Genomic DNA, 20,534 nt, shown 5'->3' with positions numbered 1-20,534 from the left:
GATGGCAGTAGTGCAACATCTTTGGATGCAAGCTGCTGTTAAAATTGTAAGAAGAAGAAGAAGAAGAAGAAGAAGAAGAAGGGATGCTGTCCAGTCATTCCCATATTAGTAAATCCAGATCAAACTTCTTCTTCTGACTACTCCGTCATCTATCTCCATCTCACCATATCGCTAGCATCCTTTTCATTCACACCAAGCATCTCCATGACCTCCTTCCTTACATCCATGAATCTTTCTCTGGGGCTGTCCTCTTTTTCTGTCATGGTCCGTGGTCCTGTGTCTGTGGAATGCGTGATGCTCGGGTAGCCACACCCCCGGGCTGGGCCATCACCAGCACACCTGCTCTCCATCACGGTAACTACACGGAGATCTACTTAACCCGGCGCTGACGGATGCTCCACGCCAGTCCGTTAGTCATCCCCACAGTGGTAACCAGACTTCCACGAAAAGCGTGCATTCTCTGCTGGTTTGGAACTGTGTTTAACCTACCTACTTCTGTCCAGGTTTCTACTCGGCGTCTGCTACCTGCCTGTCCTTCGGCTCAACTGGATCTCGCGGTGCTCACCTGGCCCACTCACCATTTCCACGGACTTCCTGCCCCCACGGACTGCCACACTTCCCTCCCGAGCTACGTTCTATCGTAAGCCCCCTACTCTAACTCAGTCCTGATGTGTTTTCCCCGTTTCCTGGCTCCCTAGTAATCATCTCCCCTTTCTATTGCAGCCCCCCACCGTCCCGATCCCGGCTTCCTCCTGTCATTGTTTTTTAGTTTCCTGTTTCGCTCACTAGTTTCCCCGGGTCGCCTTTCGTTGTTACAATAAAGTGTTTTTCTGTTAGCGCGGAGTCTGCGCCTGGATCCTTTCGTGCCCGCGCACCACGGCTCATGACAGTTTCCAAGCTTAACAATCTTTGTCCGACATATTTAATATCCCTCCTGAGGGATGAGGTGGCAGAGCCATTGCAGGGGGCATGGTATGAATTAAAAAAAGAATGCTTAGACTCCCACACAAACGCAAAGCAAAAGATAAGACATCGCCAAATATGCTTCCTCTGGGACTCTCCACCATTGACCCTTAGAACTGAAGAAGCTTCTCGGATGAGAGGCAAAACGTCTTCAAGCAACGAAGTCCAGACGCTTTTCTTTCCAAGCTCCTTAGACTTCCAAACCAACTTCCTTCCAAGCCAAAGACTAGAAAATATGATGAAGCATATCTTGCCTGTGGCTTCACCTGCACAACGAAGGTGCCAAGATAGGTATCGCCAACAGAATTTGTTTCCCTTGTGTCAGAAACACTGAAACACTGAATGCAAATAACCCCAATGCTCATTAAAGTAGCAGCTTATAAAGTGCTCTGTAGTTATCTAATGCAACTGCCATTTGTTTCAGGACATCAGCACAGTCTGTAATCAAGGGTAAGGACATTTTGGGAACACTTATAGCTCATGGCTTAATTATTGAAATAACTACTATGTGTATTAGGTGGACCCTTTGTGGAAGAGGGTTCCACTGGACCTGTGTCTGTTAACCATCAATTGAGGGGGATTTGTTTGGCTTTGACTGTGTGTAAGGACCAGAAATACACACACACACACACACACACACACACACACACACACACACACACACACACACACACACACACACACACACTGCTGTGTTAATTTCCCTTACTGCAGAAAAAAGATTTCTTATGAAAATTTGTTTGTTTCTTGGCTTTATCTTTACCTTCATTCTCATAAAAAGAACAGAATCGTAAGAATGTAAGACCACAAGCACTGCAAGTGTAACAAAGAAAAGGTGACGTATTTGCAATCTATATGAAACAATGACATCTATTTTTTCCTATTTTTTCATTTATTTGTTTCCAATTGTCCAAATTAGTCTATAATTGACTAATATAATAATATTAGTCTATAATATAAGTGTTCCAGAAATCATATTTATATACAACTAAATATGAGTGGCAAATATGTTTTAAATGGATGATTCCTCACTTGATGACGAATCGTCCATTTACATATTTGCAGAGAAGCCCGCAAATCCCCTATGAGCAAGTACTTGGCGACAGTGGGGAGGAAAAACTACCTTTTAATAGGTAGAAACCTCCGACAGAACCAAGCCCAAGAAGGGGTGGCCATCTGTCTCGACTGACTGGGGTTCAAATGTTCACTGACAATTTAGTTGTATATAACTATGATTTCCAGGACATAATGTTGAGACCATTTAAGTGAAAAGGTGAAGCAGCCAGTTCCGCTTCTTCTTCTTCTTAATCGGAGGCATTGTCTGTACAGATTCCTGTAAGACAATGCAGGTGAGTCCTCTTTTTCTTCCTTTTCTTGTTCTCTGGTTTCATTTTCTTTCAGAGGCTCCTGACTAGAGATTGCAATTGATGGCAGCAAGTCCTCTTTTTAGTCAAGAATGCCTTTATTTGTCACATCCAAGTTGCCCTGCAGCAAAATGGGACCCCCCCGGGATCCCCCTCCCGACCTTGCATACACAACACAGACATCACATGGGGAGACAGGTCGGAGACTGGTAGTATTATGGAAAAACACTGAAATGTACAATACAATGGGCAAGTTGAGGAAGCGAAAAAAAGAGACCTCTACTCATGCTGGGCTCCTATGGGGGGACAGCATGAGAACAGAAAACAAAAAATCTCCTCTGCACAAAGAGCACATAAATGTCCACATCACAACATCATGAAGCACATGACAAGCAACAGGGCTGGGTAAGGGGTGAGAAGTAAGCCAGACACAGCCATCCTGCCCTGCAGCTATTCATCCAGCGCTGGGCCCAGACCCGCGGTCCGACTCGGCCTTGGAGATAAATGTACAAGGGCGTTTGGAACGAAGAGTCTAAACACCGTTTGTTATCAGGGCAGAAATTGTTTGTTATGTTCAGCTCCAGCCTTGAGACCGCAGCTGGCGCCGATATGGTAGCCGCATGAAATAATGGTGGTGTTCTTGCATTAGTCCGAACCACTGCATGTCAATTTTACACCCAGGCTTCTCGTCGAGAAGAGGGTGTCAATTGCATTCATGGACCAGTTGATCAAATCCATAATTCCTCTTTTAGGTTTTAGAGAAAAGACTGCGAGACTCTTTCAGGGTAGAGGGAGAGAAGCAGACAAGACTAGACAGAGACATGAGAAAGCCAAGCAGGAAAGATAAGGGAAGGGAGAGGGAGAAAGTGAGAAGGGAGAGGGAGAAAGTTTCTGTCATCCCCTTTCCTCCAGTGTCTTTTCCTTTCAGAGTCTCCTGCAAAGACGTTCAAGGTGATGGCAGAGAGGCCTCTTTTTCTTCTCCTGTCCTCCAGTGTCTTTTGCTTCCATAGGCTCCAATTTTTGGATTTCATTTGCTGTGTTTGAATTTTGTTCTTTTGGCTCCTGTGTGATTTTAACGTTGGCTTCTTTCAGCTCTCGGTCAAGAGTCTCTACCTTCAAATCATGAAGGGCCTTGTTGGAGCAGAGCTGGGACTTCAGGTCACTGATTTCCATGTGGAGTGTCTCCTGCTCCTGGCTATGTTTAACGGTCTGCTTTTTAATTGGTTCTGAGCTCCTAGGAGCTGTTTCTGGAGCATCTCTATCTGCTCTTGTTGATTCTTACACTGGAGCTTCAATTCAGCCTCTCTAGAAGACTTCAGGCCTACAGAGTCTGTGTGTGAAGCCTCTGTGGTTTGAATGGCAGACTCCACACACTGCTCTTTGGTAGGGTGGCTGATTTGTTCCTGCAGGGTAATTATCAGATCATCTATTTTGACAACTGCTTGATTGTCATTTGTGAGAGCCTTTGTCTCACTGTTGTTATTGGGCTTATTACTAGAAGCCTCCTCCAGCTGCTCGATGAGGTCTTTACTTGTTTCCTCATGATTTCTACTGTTGTAGTTCATGTGTGAACAAAGTTCGATCACTTGAGTATGGTAGAAAGTGGCCCTCAGGTTAGCAGCTAACATTTTCCAATAATCTGATGTTTTTGGGAGGCTTGCAGTTGCAGATGATCTGATATCTCTGTTGTTCCCAGATCATCATAATAAATGTGCAGGCAGTGGGATCTTGGTGGTTGCCAAGGTGACAAAATGTCATCTATGTTTTGTTTTAAATTCAGTTTCATTGCTGAATCTAAGAAACAACAGGCTGTAGAGGGGGGACTTTAATAGAGGTTTACTAACTTTTACTATCATATCCACACCTTATTTTTCAAAGTTTTTCAAAGTTATCTAAGCTCAGCTCTCTACTGCACACAAGCATAACATTCAAAGATGTATTTGAAGCTGAATTTGGTGAACAGAAAACGATCCCTAATCACAAGATGGAATTCAACACTGAGACAAGTAAAGGCTGTTCTTCAATGTGAACATCTAAAACTCTCTGCTGTTCTTGACATGTCTGGGCACAAGGAGTTATTATTCCAGAATGATACTGTTGAAGGAGATGGTGGACAATTTGAAGCCGTTTGGAGAAGCAAAAGATTTGACACAAGGTGAGAAAAAAAAGCTGTACATTATAGAGGTGCGATTTCAGAATTACTTTGTGTATATTCTGTAAGTTTGCTGGTTTCAGCATGTGTTGAGATAAACACAGATTTAAGAAAGAACACATGGCCTATTATTTACAATTAACATATAATTGCAACATTGTTTTCTACGTTACAATATGAAGTGACATGAGACAAGATTTGTTGACTGGTGCTATATGAATAATCACCTGGATCACCTGTTGAGAAAGAAAAAAGAAAACAAGCAGAAGAGAACAAGAGTAATAGAATAAACAACATCACAATGATATATGGGAATATGACAGTAAATACTAAATAATAAACATTATTGTGCAGCACATAAGATCAACAGAACACAGTGTGCTTTGAGGTAGGAGCCAAAAAGGGTGTAGTTTGTGGGTGTGATCACCCATGTGTACACCTGTGAGCATGAACGCGCTTGTTTTTTTAAAAGGTTCCTCCATGTAATGATCTGCTAGAGGGTGTGGGGGGGCCACTGCCCCGTCCTCCAGGGCATGAAGCAGGTATGGAGGAGATCAAAACTCCAGACATCTAGAGGCCCCCAGAACACAAGAGACCAAGGAAGACTAACAGAGGGGCAGCCGCGCCACTGTCCCAGAAAAAGCTGAGGAGAGTCCCAGATGAGGGTTCACTCAGAAGCCGCGGAGCAGAAGCCAGGGGGAGTTGCAGTGACGCACCCGTGAGCTCCGCCAGCAGCCAGCCGTGCCTGAGTGACCGAGCCCCAGGCCGAGAGGCCGGTGGCACCCCACCTCTGAAGTGGCCCAAGTGAGCCCCAGGCTCCAGGCCCCGATAAGCGGCCGCCAAGGAGTGAGCCGGTGTGTACCTGGACGTCCATCCCAAAACACAAAGAACCACCAACGCACCGATGTCTGAGGGAGTCCGCCACTGGTAGGGGAAGTGGTGGTAGGGGGAGATAGGCCTCCATACCTTGGAGGGCCTGAGATGTCCCTAGAGAGGTGGCGTCTGATACCCAACCTGACATATAGACACAGACATACAGACCGCGATCTTCACATAGGCTCTCTGGATTGCAGTGGGGCATGATACAAAATGCAGTCTGGGATTCAGATGTCCCAGCTACACTAGCTGATATGATTACTGATGTCATGAAATCACTTAGTGCAAGCATCATTCAAGCTTCACTTGTAGCAGTTCAGGACCGACTGACAGATGCATCGTCCCAGACAAGCTTTAGCATAGCCGTGAGAAAAATAAGACCCGTATTGGGAGACTCTCTCTCAACCAGCATTGCTGCCGCTAATGTCGCCCACAAGGAATGTGAGCAATCTGTGGTGCTGACACGAATGGTTGAGAAGGAGATCTCAAATAAAGTCAACTCTGGTCGGGTATGTGACATGTACAGACCGCGATCTTCACATTCTGAAAGCTCAGAGAAAACGGATTTTCAAAGTAATTGTAGTGAAACTAAATCCTTTACAATGTCTGTACCCAGTGTTAGAACCCCTACCCCCATTAATTCAGAGGATATTTTACCTGCTATGAGCGGGTGTTTCGATAGACTTTCTGGATTACAGTGGGGCTTGATAGAAAATGGGATCTGGGACTCCGATGTCCAAGTAGCACTGGCCGATATGATTACTGATGTCATACAGTCAGTTAGTGTAAGGATCATAAAAACGTCGCTTCTAGCAGGTCAGGACCGACTGACAGAGGAAATTTCCAAGACAAGCCTTAGCATAGCCATGACAAAAATAAGCCCCGTATTGGGAGACTCTCTCTCAATCAGCTTTGCTGCCGCTCTTGATGTCACCCATGAGGAATGTGAGAGTGCTGTGGAGCTGACACAGATGGTTGAGGAGGAGATCTCAAATAAAGTCAACTCGGGTTGGGTTCTAGTCCCAGAAAACCCTGATTCTGTTTATGTCACCAGAAAAATAACAAACATAAAAAAACCTCAGATGCATGGTTTCTCATGCTTTCTCATTTCTGAAGAGATATGAAGGTAAGCTGAGCTGCCTGTGCATGAGGGGGACTTTACCCAGCTCCTTTAGTTCAAGTGATGAGAGCCTTGAATCCAAGCTCTCTGAGATGGGAACAATTATAGAAATAAGTTTGGCTCTCATGAGATGGTGTCACGACCTGCAGGATCAGCCAGGTGCTGATCAGAATCTCTCCACTCCTAGCCCTCCTTCTCTTTTTCCCTCTCTCTCCCCTCTCTCCTTCTCTCCACTGTTTTGCCAGGGCGGACCTCATGGCGGGTTCACACCAGGGGCGGAGCGTGGGGGTGGCTTACGGGGCTTAAGCCCGGGTTGTTTTGTCAGAAGCCCGGGGTATTTTGGAGTGTAATTTTTTCATAGTTAGATGCCTGGCTGACAACTGTATAAAACAAAAAGTACACACAATATTCGAAGCACATAGTGCACACTGTGGGAATTTACGACTGTGCGTGAATCCCCCCCTGATATTGGTATGATCCAAGCTCAGGCACTAAGCGACTGAGCTAGGGGGCGGGGGGAGCTGCTGCCCGTGAGTTCGCTGTTGGAGAGACGGAGCCAGCCATACTAAGGAGAGCTTAAGTTTGAGCAGGTACCAAAGCAAATCATTCGTACCGTACAAATAATGTAAATATGACGGTGAATCACGAAAGATTGATATCAAACTGATCACTTGACCAATATTATTTTACTTGCTCTTCAAGTGAATCAACAAATGGCGAAATGAAAAGCCGAACAAATGCTATTTTTTTAGAGAGTCTTAGCTTACGTGTGTTTATTTCATATTTTCAGTTCTTACCCTCCCCGACTAATTCGGTTTCAGTTATGTACTGAAATATAAGAATGGACATTAGAGGGTTCTTTCAAAGAAAAAACTCAGGTAAATGTTATTTTATATATTATGCTTTGTATGTTGTTCAGTATATTTCTATGCAAAACAAGAGGGATTTCAGTACACAGCAGGATATTCACATTTGTAACCAGATATTTACATACACTTTAGGGAGAAAACATAAAACATTTTTACTGTACAACATCAATTTAGAGTAAACTTTTGTTTTAGATAAATATTGAAATATATTTTGAATTAGTTAAATGTCAGAATAAAGAGAGACAGAGCTGTCTATTTTTTTATCACTTTCATTAAATTTAGGAGTACATGTACACTAAGTTTATTGTTAATTAATAAGAAACTCCAGACGATTCCATTCTGAGCTGAAGAAGCTTCTGATAGGTTAGTAGAGTCCATGTGAGTAAATTGGTGGCACAGCTGTGGATGCATATAAGGCAAAACACAGAGCCTGTTTCTTTGACATGGGAAAATCAAGAGATGTCAACCAAAACACCAGGAAAAGAATCGTGGAGCTCCATAAGTGTGGCTCAATTTGAATACAATTTGGTGCCATTTGCAATTAAAAAACACAGACAGTTTCTCTCTTTACTCTTAAAGTTAACAAATATGTTTTTATATTTATCAATCTAAAAAAATAAACATTTAGTCTGATTTGATGTTACAATTAAAAAAGTGTTTGTGTTTTGATCTGAAGAGTTTGTAAATATCTGGTTTCAACTGTATATTTGATGATTGTCAGCACAAAGAGGGAGAGAGAGGAGCAGAGATTGAGATGGAGAATGAGGACAGAACAGAGATGAACAAGAGCAGGTGAGACACACATGTTAGTCAAATGGTTGCTTACTAAAAGTATCACTGTATCATAGGTACTCATGTATCTCGTACCTAGTGTTTCTTTTTAGGTTTGCTATTTTTCAAATTCTATATTTATTAAGTTCTGCAGGCTTGTTTGCACAACAAGGCTAAATAATTATATAAACTTTTCTCAATCTAAATATTGTACTTTGGTAGAATTAAATAAATAAGTGTAGTGCAGGTCTATGATGATTTTTAGTGCTACTATCATCTAGTTCTGATTGTGGTTATGTCTTGGTTAAGTCCTCAGTAATCCTGCTTTTGAACTGTTGTAGTCCTGTTTTAATTCTGGATCAGTTCTGGGTCTGGTTGAATTGGGGTTTAGTCCCTGTGTCTTGATACAGCCCCGACTTCGTTCTGTCTTGCTGCTCAATTAAAAAACTAGTTTAAGGTGTCCTGCATGTGTGATATATATATTTCCCTATATGAAGTCATTCTTTTTTGAACAAAACTCAAAACAGAGCCTATTAATCTTTCAGTCATTTCTACCCCCCCCCCCTCAAAAAAAAAAAAAAAATCCCACATGCATACTACCCTTTAGGGCTAAGCCCCGGGTGTTTCAAATGTCTGGCTCCTCCTCTGGTTCACACCCTCGGTCCACGCCTTCCTGGAAACCTCTCATGTTTAACTGTTTTCCACTTTTTCTTTGGTCATTTTAGCCTTTTTGGCCAGGGTGAAGGGAGTATCCGCCATCAAACAAGAAGACAGCCGCATGTAGCTATGATGGCGTTTGCTAGTTCACCTTACATGCATTAATGTAATAACGTGGTTAGCCTACTCAACGTAAATTACACACGAACAACATTAAGCTACTCACGCAGAGAAGAACGGCTGCTGCTGCATCATCATCCGTCATCATTTCTGCTACACTGGCAGGGCTAGGGGCCAGGACTCTCCTCTTCGGGTTTTTGGGGGATGTTGCTAACTCCGGGTCCGATAACAGGCACCACACCCGCAGTAGATGTGCACGGTGTGAGGTCTCGCAGCAAGCTATCAAATACGGCACATTTCTCAGCTTTTAAAAAAAACGCTATGCGTCGCCAGGTGTTTCATCGGATTTGAGGTGTTACCTCCTTTGACAGTATCACAGTATCAGCTTAAAGCACTTGTTGCAGGCTGTGGAGTTTGCATATTTTGCTGTGAAGTACAGCCAGACTTTTGACCGCTTCGCCTTGGGCATTTTTAATCTGTAGCTCTGCTCTAAAAGAACGTACGTACCTGGACCCGCCTACTATCCTCGGAAACGTAAAATGATTGGCTAGAATCTAAAGTGTATCACAGCTCAGGAAAAAAAAAGCACCGAAGTAAAGCACCGAAATGCGTGCTGCTTTTCGGTCTGGTTACTACCTTTTATGTCAGAACACCGGTACCCATCCCTAGAGGAGAGGGTTCTGGGGTGGGGTTTAGGAGTGCCACATGACCTGTTTAAAAGCAGCTACTCCCGTAAAACAGTCTAACCCACAACCACACGAGCCCCCTGACCTTTCAGCCGTTCCGTCTGAGTATCATGATCTCAAGCAAGTTTTTTGTAAGAATTGAGCCCGCTCTTTTCCTCCTCACTGCCTGTACGATTGCAGTATTGATTTGCTCCCAGGTGCACCTCTTCCCACTAGTCGCTTACACTGCCTCTCCCAACCTGAACGTGCATGCATGGAGAAGTACATTAATCAATTCTTGACTAATGGACTGATTCGCCCCTCTTCATCCCCCCGTGGCTGCCGGGTTCTTTTTTGTAACCAAGAAGGATAAAAGCCTTTGGCCATGTATTGATTTCCGGGGTCTCAATAACATTACCATTAAGAATAAATACCCTCTGCTACTCTTATCATCCGCTTGAACTCCTGCAGGGGGCGACCGTTTTCACTAAGCTCGATCTGCGAAATGCTTACCAAATCAAATCAAATCAAATCAATTTATTTATATAGCACTTTTCACAGGATAAAAACCACAAAGTGCTTCACAGTAATATAAAACAGAAATACATAAAATACATTAATAATAAAACACACAGCACAAATCTAATTAAAAGCCAATCTAAATAAATGAGTCTTAAGTTGCTTTTTAAAAGAATAAATACAATCAAGGCAACGTAATGATGGAGGGAGAGCATTCCACAACCTGGGGGCCACCGCTCTGAAAGATCTATCTCCTCTGGTTTTAAAATATGTTCGAGGTACTACCAACAGCCTTTGATTAGAAGATCTCAGGCTGCGAGAGGGAGCGTGGGGTTCTAAAAGATCAGAAATGTAAGCAGGGGCATCACAATTCAAAGCTTTAAAAGTCAGTACCAAGATTTTAAAATGAATTCTGAAATGTACTGGAAGCCATTGTAATGAACGTAACACTAGTGTAATGTGCTCTCTTTTTCGTGTCTTAGTTAAAAGCCTTGCAGTAGAATTCTGGACTAACTGGAGACGGTCAAGATTCCTTTTGCTCAAACAAAGAAAAAGGCTGTTACAATAATCTAAGCGAGAAGAAATAAAAGCATGAATAACCATTTCTAACTCAGACTTAGACAGCAAAGTTCGCAGTTTGGAGATGTTTCTTAGCTGAAAAAGGCAGTTCCTAATTAACTGGCGAGAGTGTTGTTCTAGGGACATAGCAGAATCAAACATCACACCAAGGTACCTGAGGCTCAGGTGAACAGATGAGCCAAGAGAACCAAGATGCTGTTTGATTAGAGATATCTGGTTGTCGGGGGCAATAATTAATGTTTCTGACTTCTCAGAGTTCAACTGTAAGTAGTTGTCACCAAGCCACTGTTCAATGGAAGCTAAACATTTAATTAAAGAGGATAGTTTATGGACTTCCATCGGCTTAAAAGAGCAATAGAGCTGAATATCATCAGCATAGAAGTGATAAGACACCTCAGGGAACTGCCTAATTATAAGTCGTAGAGGTAACATGTACAAAAGAAAAAGAATAGGACCCAGAACTGAACCCTGTGGTACCCCACATGTCAGATCATTAGAATGTGACATAAACCAATTCGCAAAAACACTAAAAGATCTGTTGGAGAGGTATGACTGAAACCACTTCAAAGCCAGACCGGACACACTGACTACGTCCCGGAGCCTGTTAATCAGGATGGTATGGTCAATAGTGTCAAAGGCAGATGTCAAGTCTAACAAAACCATGACTGAGGATGATCCGGAGTCAGCTGACATCATAATGCCACTAGAGACTTTAAGTAATGCGGTTTCTGTTGAGTGACGTTTACGGAAACCTGACTGAAATTTGTCATAAATTTCATGTTTTTCTAAAAAAAGTGGTAAGTTGATCTGCAACTACTTTTTCCAGAATTTTCGATAATAATGGAAGCTTAGAGATAAGCCTATAATTCTTAAGCTGAGTTGGCTCCAAACTGCTCTTTTTTAATATCGGCTCAACAACAGCATGCTTACAGAACATAGGGACCACACCTGTTAAAAGAGAGGCATTGCATATCTCTACAATAGAGGGGCCAATGACAGAGAGAGCATTTTTAAACAGCCCAGCAGGTAGAATGTCATTTGCACAAGTGGTGATTTTCATTTTATCCAGCAGGAGTGAAAGGTCATGTATGGTCATTGGGTTAAACACTGACAGTAAATGAGGGGGAGGTGGCCCAGAGACACAAACCGATGGTACTGACACTTAGAGTCCCCCGAGAGCAGCAGTGCCCAGCCTTCTACCTTTAAAACCCGCCTTCCAGCCAAATGGCTGGTAGGCTTTTAGCTAGGCTTTAGCTTCAGCCAAGTGGAAGCTAAATTGTCTAGTCATTCATATGTAAATTAGGTTGTTATCTGGGAATTCTGGAGGGGAGTGGGGGTGTGTGAATGAGGGGGTGGGGGAGCTGCTAAAAGCTATGAACTTCCTTTTGTGTTCGTCTTGATGCATTCTCAATCATCCAGGGAAATAAATCTCCAAAAGTCACCAACTTGGAGTGTTTCAGTTTGCCATCTTAGGGAGAAATCAACACACATGGGTGTATGTCCTTTGTTGCTGAGATTTATTGATAAAAACAGTACAAAAAAAACCAACCATTTGTACACATATTTACAAATAATAATAAAAAGTGAGTGAGTACATTTCAACATTTTCAGCAATCACTCACAATCCTGGCACTGCCATGGTATCTGTAGTCTGCATTTACCACATGTGTATCTGTAGCAGTGAACACATCGCACAGTGGCATGATTGTTCTTGCATTTGTGTTTGACCTGACACATGGCTCTTTTTCCAGGGCTAGGTGTGGAGAGTTGTGTCCAAAGCAACTGTTCTTTTCTTGCCTTCTTCCCAGCTACATGAGAGTGAGCCAACTCTCTTGCAAGCTCCACCAGGAAGTCCACCCATCTTTCCTTCGTCCCGGTGCATGCTTGATACAGCACATGTGCATTCAGTGCTGCCATGTCAATCATGTTGTAAAACACGGCAAGTGGCCAGCGCCGTGTTCCTCTGCAGACAGTGTACTCCCGAACCATCTGGTCCATCACATCCACGCCACACTTTGTTTTGTTGTAAAGGGTGACAGTGTTTGGCTTCCTTTTGGCAATGTTGGGAAGCTGGGAAGAAGGCAAGAAAAGAACAGTTGCTTTGGACACAACCCTCCACACCTAGCCCTGGAAAAAGAGCCATGTGTCAGGTCAAACACAAATGCAAGAACAATTATGCCACTGTGCGATGTGTTCACTGCTACAGATACACATGTGGTAAATGCAGACTACAGATACCATGGCAGTGCCAGGATTGTGAGTGATTGCTGAAAATGTTGAAATGTACTCACTCACTTTTTATTATTATTTGTAAATATGTGTACAAATGGTTGGTTTTTTTGTACTGTTTTTATCAATAAATCTCAGCAGCAAAGGACATACACCCATGTGTGTTGATTTCTCCCTAAGATGGCAAACTGAAACACTCCAAGTTTCCTTGTGGCTCAGGAAACTAACCACTCCAAGTTGTTGACTTTTGGAGATTTATTTCCCTGGATGATTGAGAATGCATCAAGACGAACACAAAAGGAAGTTCACAGCTTTTAGCAGCTACCCCACCCCCTCATTCACACACCCCCACTCCCCTCCAGAATTCTCAGGTAACAACTTAATTTACATATGAATGACTAGCCAATTTAGCTTCCACTTGGCTGAAGCTAAAGCCTAGCTAAACACCTACCAGCCATTTGGCTGGAAGGCGGGTTTTAAAGGTAGAAAAGCCAAATGGCTGCTCTCGGGGGACTCTAAGTGTTGAAGAACCAATGCTCATACGGACATGATCAACTTTATCCACAAAGAAATTCAGAAACTCATCACTCTCAGATATAGATGTCACTTAGTCAGAATAAGAGAGGGAGACGAGTGGAAAACAGCCTTCAACACGCACCTGGGCCATTTTGAATACTTGGTCATGCTGTTTGGACTAACTAATGCTCCTGCTGTTTTTCAGGGTCTTGTCAATGATGTGCTCCGCAATTTCATCAATCATTTTGTGTTTGTGTACCTTGATGATATCCTCATCTTCTCCCACTCTCTCTCTGATCATGTACGCCATGTCAGACAAGTCCTGCAACGTCTCCTAGAGAATTGCCTGTTTGCTAAAGGGGAAATGTGCGAATTTCGTGTGAGTACTGTGTCATTCTTGGGCTACATTATGGAACAGGGCGATTTAAGAGCCGATCCAGCTAAGGTACAAGCAGTCTTGGACTGACCCACTCCACCTAACTGTAAGCAGCTTCAACGGTTCCTCGGCTTTGCCAACTTTTATCGGGGATTCATTTGTGACTACAGCAAGATTGCTTTGCCGCTAACCCGTTTAACTTCCCTTAAGGTACCTTTCTGCTGGGATGATCAAGCTCAGGAGGCCTTCTCCCGGCTAAAGAAACGCTTTGCTTCGGCTACCATCCTCCGGCAACCGGATCTCAAGCGGCAGTTTATTGCAGAGATGGACGCCTCGGATGTAGGGGTCGGAGCCGTTCTCTCCCAGCAACTAGAGGGAAAGCTCCACCCTTGTGCTTACTTTTCCCGTCATTTCTCTCCTGCAGAGCAGAACTACGACATCAGGGACTGGAAGCTGCTGGCAATCAAACTCGCCCTGGAGGAGTGGCGCCACTGGCTAGAAGGCGCAGCAGAACCCTTTGTGGTGTGGACTGACCACAAGAACCTCGAATACATCCGGTCGGCTAAACGACTAAACGCCCGACAAGCCAGGTGGGCTCTGTTCTTTACCAGATTCTGCTTCACCATCACCTACAGGCCCGGTTCTCGGAACGTGAAACCCGATGCCCTTTCCCGCCAATTCACCACCTCAGAGGATCACACCCGTAAGTCTCGCATTCTCCCTCCCACATGCGTTATCGGAGCCCTGTCGTGGGAGATCGAGTCCGCCATATGGGAGGCCCAGCGGACAGAACCGGATCCAGAGACTGGTCCCACGGGATCGCTCTTTGTTCCCACGTCTGTTCGCTCACGAGTGCTACAATGGGCCCACGGGGGCAAACTCACCTGTCATCCGGGCATTCATCGCACCATCACCTTCATCAAGCGGTTTGCCTGGTGGCCTACACTGGCCAAGGACATCCAAGAATTCATCGCCGCCTTCCCAACCTGTGCCCAGAATAAACCTGTCAACCAGCCCGCTGCCGGCCTACTTCATCCCTTACCTACGCCAAGCCGCCCCTGGTCCCACATTGCAGTTGACTTTGTCACTGGTCTTCCGCCGTCATCAGGTAACAGTCATCATCACCATCGTCGACCATTTTTCTAAAGCTGCCCACTTTGTTGCTCTCCCCAAGCTCCCCACTGCCCTGGAGACCGCCCGGCTTTTGTCAACTCATGTGTTTCGCCTCCACGGGATCCCCGCTGAAATAGTCTCGGACCGAGGTCCACAGTTCACCTCGCGTGTTTGGAAGGAGTTCTGCACCTCCTTAGGGGCCCAGGTCAGTCTCTCGTCAGGTTTTCATCCACAGATCAACGGTCAGGCAGAATGGGCCAACCAAGAACTCAAAGCAGCTTTCCGTTGCTTGACATCCACTAATCAGACCACCTGGAGCGAGCAACTGACGTGGATGGAGTACGCTCACAATAGCCTTACCTCGTCAGCCACAGGCGTCTCTCCGTTCGAGGCTTCCCTGGGGTACCAACCTCCCCTGTTCCCTGCAATCGAAGGTGAGCACTTTGTGCCCTCTGTTCAGCAGCACCTGCGGCCGTGTCAGCGCGCATGGCGGGCCACTAGAGCTGCCCTTCTTCGCACGGCAGACAGAAACAAACAGCTGGCGGATCGCCACAGGACCCCGGCTCTGGCATACTCACCTGGACAGCAGTACCGTTCGAAGTAGACTCCGTTGTTAACCCCGTTTCTGTGCGTCTCAAGCTCCCCAGGACCATGCGTATCCACAATGTGTTTCATGTTTCACAACTCAAACGTTCCCAGAAGTTCCCAGACAATCACCAACCTTAGAAAACACAGTTAAAAGTTCCTCTCCACTCAAATTTAGAACTGTCATGCCAGTTGTGAATAAACTGTTTAGTAAATTAACCTCGGCAGAACACCTTAAGGTAAAGTAAGGAAATAAAGATGTTTTCTAGGAAGTTGACAGAAAAAGTGTACAATCATGTCCAGTCAACATATCCAGTCCCCACAATGCAAATGGGTAGTGTCTCAGCATATGACATCTCTAAGACCTTACAGGGCCACTGTAAGGTCTTAGAGACCCCGAGGTCCCATATGTGCTCGTAGAAGATTCAGTGGAAAGGTTCTTACAAAACCTTCTTTTCTGGTTGGAGAATGAAACTTTAGCCCAAACTATTACAAATGACAAAATTTCTGGTGGAAGATATAGTAAGAGTGCTGACTCCATCAAAGGAAGAAGATATGATTGGACCAGATGCTGGTGAAACAAGCGACAGACTGTCTACATCACAGTCACAATCGGTTAAAGCTCTCACAAATCAACCAGTCTTGTCTGTGAGTGCAGTAGACCTGGACCTGGTTTCAAATACAAGCAATGAGCAGGCATCAGTCTCTCACACTGAACCCACAGAGGGTCAAAGTCAGCCAGCAACCTCTGAAAACAAAGAGGAAGAACTGTCAGAAACGTTAGTGTCACCTGATGCTAAGCTAATTGCCAATGAATTTAGTGCTTTTCTATATATGAGAATCTTGCAGAAATCCCACGGGAAAACCAAATATTTTGTGGATCCAGAAGAATTAAGCCTAGCTATCAACCATCTGACAGATTTGGTACTTTCTGAAGTGAGATGCACTAAATCCCTGGAAATTCTTAACAACAACATGGATAAATTAATTAAGGCCACAGCTGTCGCCTGTTGAGTTTTGAAATATATATTTTGAATCTTATTTGCTGATTATATTGGTTTAGGTATAAGAGAGGGCCAGCTTTGAGCGCGGTAACTGCAGGCAGAAAGTGAAACTAAGCAGAGTGTTTGATCGAAACTTAAAGTGTGGTGTGACGTTGAGAAGTACATAAATAACCTGGCTTCCTTTTTCTGCTTGAGACCTGAGCTTGTGTGTTCGTGTGTTCAGGTCTCCATATTCCGGAATATGTAAAATTAAAGCTCTTTTTTTTGAGCTTTGACCACTTTGAGCCTTGTGTCTTTCTTGGCCATTCAAGAATACAAAGAACTGGATTTAATAGGCCTTATCAAGGAGTTTGGATCTCTGGACAAGTTCTTCACTGTACTGAAATCAGAAGATTCATCTTTTTACGACACTATTCTGAAGCACCTAGCAATGAATCTCAGTGTCTTCATGAATCCTCCAAAGAAATCCAAACTCGCCAGGTTTTTTTCAGCAGTGTTAAAAGCTTTTATGAAGCCGTTCAGCTGCTGCTTTAAAGGCAGTAGTGATGACTAAATTGTCATCTTGATTTTTTTCAAATGCCTCTTTTAAAATCTTAAAGCAATCTAGTCTGGCCTCAGAGTTAACATCTGAGGTATATTTTATTTTAAAACTATGTCATTCGACTTTAATTAGACTTAGAAATGTTCTTCATCGTGTCTCCTCATATTATCTTTACCCAGTGTTGGGAAGATTACTTTTAAAATGTATTCCACTACAGATTACAGATTACATGCCCCAAAATGTATTTTGTAACGTATTTCGTTACGTTACTCAATGACAGTAATGTATTCTGAATACTTTAGATTACGTAATATATTACCATGCTTTTTACAACTACATGAATGTACTATTGCTGTGTGATTTATTACTGAAGGTTACTCGCCGTACCAATACCAACTAGATGTTTAAATCTTAATATAAATGAGTAACAGTAGGGTGGACATTAGGTAAGGCTGCACTTTTTGAAGCAATCTCGTATAGAAAACTATTCTGTGCGTATATAAAACAGGTCCGCAGCTTCGAACCATAGTAAAGGGACCTCTGGCTAATACGTCGGGTTCGTGTCAAAAACTAGCTTTACTTTGTTGTCTGGGTGAATTTTGCTAGCGAGAGACAGAGAGAGGCGTTGAAAGGCTGCTTCAACGGAACTTATTGTTTCGGAGAAAAACGCGAACACAGTGTACAGTCAAGTCTTAATAGCATAGCAACTGGGCTCTTCAGGCACTCTTCTTGGCTGCAATGGTTATTATTATATTTACATGCTTCCATCTCCCGTTTCTGCTCGGTGACAGCTCATACTTTTCCTTTTTCTCCCTCCCTCGCTCACAAACGGGTATGGCAGTCCATTCTCCCTGAATTAGCATACATGTTTTTATTGAACATTTGAAGAACCAGCAAAAAAACCAAACTCTTGTAGAGGACATAAAGTCAGAGATAGAAAAGACAAGGAGCAGGTGCATCTAGTACAGGTTGAGCTGCTGCAAAAACCCACAGAGCCCAGCAGCCAGCGTAACAAATTCTGGATCCTTTGCTTTTAGTTAGCAGTTAGCATTAGCAGCACATCCTGCGTCCGATGTGAAAGGACTTTTATGCTGGGCACTGTGACTCACAGCAATGGTCCTGGGTCAGCCCCGACTTTGTGTTAAACTAATCCTAAAGTAGGGGAGACCGGGGATAGTTGTAACGTGGGTCAGTTGTAACACTTCCAATTTCTCCAATCAGGGCTAAGTTTCAAATGATGTGACTCATCCTGTGCACGCCCAACTCAGTTCTGCTATCACATGTGAAAAATCAGCACATTTTGTCAAACACAGACAATTTAACACGAAAAAAAGTAATTTGTATGCCAAAAAGTAAGTTTTTCTACTTTATTTCAATTTCTAATAGCATTATCTGCTTTGCAGTTAAACTCATCAAACCTGAATTATGTTATTTGTATGTTGTATGTTTGTATGTAATGTTTTAGCCGTTGGCTGTAATGTTAGCTAGTTCATGGCTATAGGAGTCTGGGTCAGTTGTAACAGCAACAGTCTGGGTTAGTTGTAACAATAATGCAGATGTTACAACTTACCACACTATTACTTTAACTTATATTAAACAAGTTGGGGCAACGACATCAGCAGAGAGAGGTTCACTGGTCACATTTGTATATGTGGTTAATGCCATTGGCAACACAATTCCTCCACTGTTTGTGTTCCCACACATACATTATGCAGACCTCTGTGTCAGAGATGGACCAGTAGGAAGTACTGGTAGTGGAAATAAGTCAGGATGGGTGCAAGAAACAGATTTCCTCATCTTTCTGAAGCACTTTGCAAACCACACCAAGGTAAGCCATGATAAAAAGTAATGGAATTGCGATGCTGGTGAACAACTACATTTTTTCAGCTTCATTGTTATGTTCAAAATTGGTGCAAGAGTTGTAGGTTATAATGCCCACTGAGCCAATGAGGCCAAACTCAAGGAAGACCAACCAAAATTAATGAAATATTCAGTTGCAGAAAATTCCATAATTTGTCTTTTTTGGGGGGTTGGTATATGTTCAAAAGCTAGATTTCTGCATTCTGTCACACACACACAGAGCTACATAAATGGCTCTAAGTGCATTCATGTGTTGAATAAACAAAGATTACATGTTAATATTTTGTTAGTACCCTTATTTCATTGTGTTACATCTCACCCCGGGGTATGTTACAACTAACCCAGACTATGGGGTTAATTGTAACATTTCACTCTTTGTGTTTGAGACCATACCATGCAATGGGTAATTGTGCTGCAGAGAAAATAGCTGCACTATTTAATAGCACAGACATGTAAATACTTTGCATTACATTTTGAATCCACTACCTTAAAAGAGCTCCAATTTACAGACAGAAATGTCAAAAATGTTACAACTATCCCCGGTCTCCCCTAATAATGGTATTTCTAACCACTGATATACCACAACTTTTTCCTTTCAACAGCTACTGAAAGTTAGGGGACCTAGCTGCTATCGGATATTTATATAGCGATCCTCCAGCTTCAAACTGTATCACCCTTCAAGGACCTGCAGTTCAAAAAAGCGCCCCTCCGACAGCCAAACCCATCTGTTCTCTGATTGGATTGTTACATGTGATTGACATGACATTGACCAATCAGATGAAAGGAAGAAAAATAGGGTCAAAATCCGTACTTGTAACTTGCAGGGTTTTTTTTTCTAAGTCCACACACAAATCTTTTTTTACGCACACACAAATCTTTTTTACACACACAAATCTTTTTTACGCACACACAAATCTTTTTTACACATACAAATCTTTTTTACGCACACACAAATCTTTTTTACACATACAAATCTTTTTTACACATACAAATCTTTTTTACACATACAAATCTTTTTTACAAGTACAAAATAATTATGACCACATTTGAGCCCATATATATATTATTGTCGAGGGGCACCGACAGGACTCCGCACGCCCACACACATAAAAAATAAATTAATTAAAAAAAAAAAATTTAAAAGTTGCCTCAACAAAAGGGCACTTTGGGCACCCATCAGGAAAGGGGCGGGTGCTCAAGCCCCTCCAGCCCCCCTGCACGTGCCTGATACAATCTATTTGTGTATGATTGTCAGTCCAAAGAGGGGAATGTGAGGAGAAAGTACAAGGTCAGGAAGAACCAGGTAAGAAAACAGACAGGGAACAGTGACAGGCACAACAGAAACTGTTAAACTGACAAAGAGAAAAAAAACCTGATTTTACTCACACAATCTGGAAGTTGTGTCCTCCCTATATTAAAGCTGCTGTATAGAATCTGCAAAACAAACTGGGTTGAAACATTTTTGACCCTCTTTAACAACATTCCAACATAACATTATCATTGATTGGGGAAATTAAAATTAATGACATATTTTTATGTGGTTCAGCCACAACTCTACTGAAACCTCAGCCAGTAATAGGTAGGCCAACGTTTGGACCGTCCAGTTGTCTGTATGACTGCCGCAGTACGTACATCACATTTGCACACTATCAGAA

General features: G+C 43.2%; 1 protein-coding gene and 1 long non-coding RNA gene across 2 annotated transcripts in view; both read left to right on the top strand.

Moving 5' to 3' along the window:
• The first annotated feature begins 60 nt into the window (after positions 1-60).
• On the top strand, positions 61-836 carry LOC146698064 (uncharacterized). The gene is made up of 3 exons (XR_014922981.1): positions 61-428; positions 504-640; positions 724-836. It is a non-coding gene; the product is annotated as an uncharacterized LOC146698064 (long non-coding RNA).
• A 7,291-nt stretch (positions 837-8,127) lies between these two features.
• LOC146698059 (uncharacterized) overlaps positions 8,128-20,534 on the top strand; it is a 117,141-nt gene continuing 104,734 nt past the window's right edge. Inside the window, exon 1 of the mRNA XM_085473037.1 lies at positions 8,128-8,136. The gene's annotated coding sequence lies outside the window, so the exon portion shown is untranslated. The remainder of the gene's footprint in view (positions 8,137-20,534) is intronic.

Source organism: Copadichromis virginalis, linkage group LG11 (assembly GCF_057382275.1).
Source record: "Copadichromis virginalis isolate Kocher_CV1m ecotype Utaka linkage group LG11, C_Virginalis_male_GT1.1, whole genome shotgun sequence".
In the NCBI taxonomy this organism is placed as follows: Eukaryota; Metazoa; Chordata; class Actinopteri; order Cichliformes; family Cichlidae; genus Copadichromis; species Copadichromis virginalis.
The sequence above is the reverse complement of the archived record's forward strand: the minus strand, read 5'-3'. Positions and strand labels throughout refer to the sequence as shown.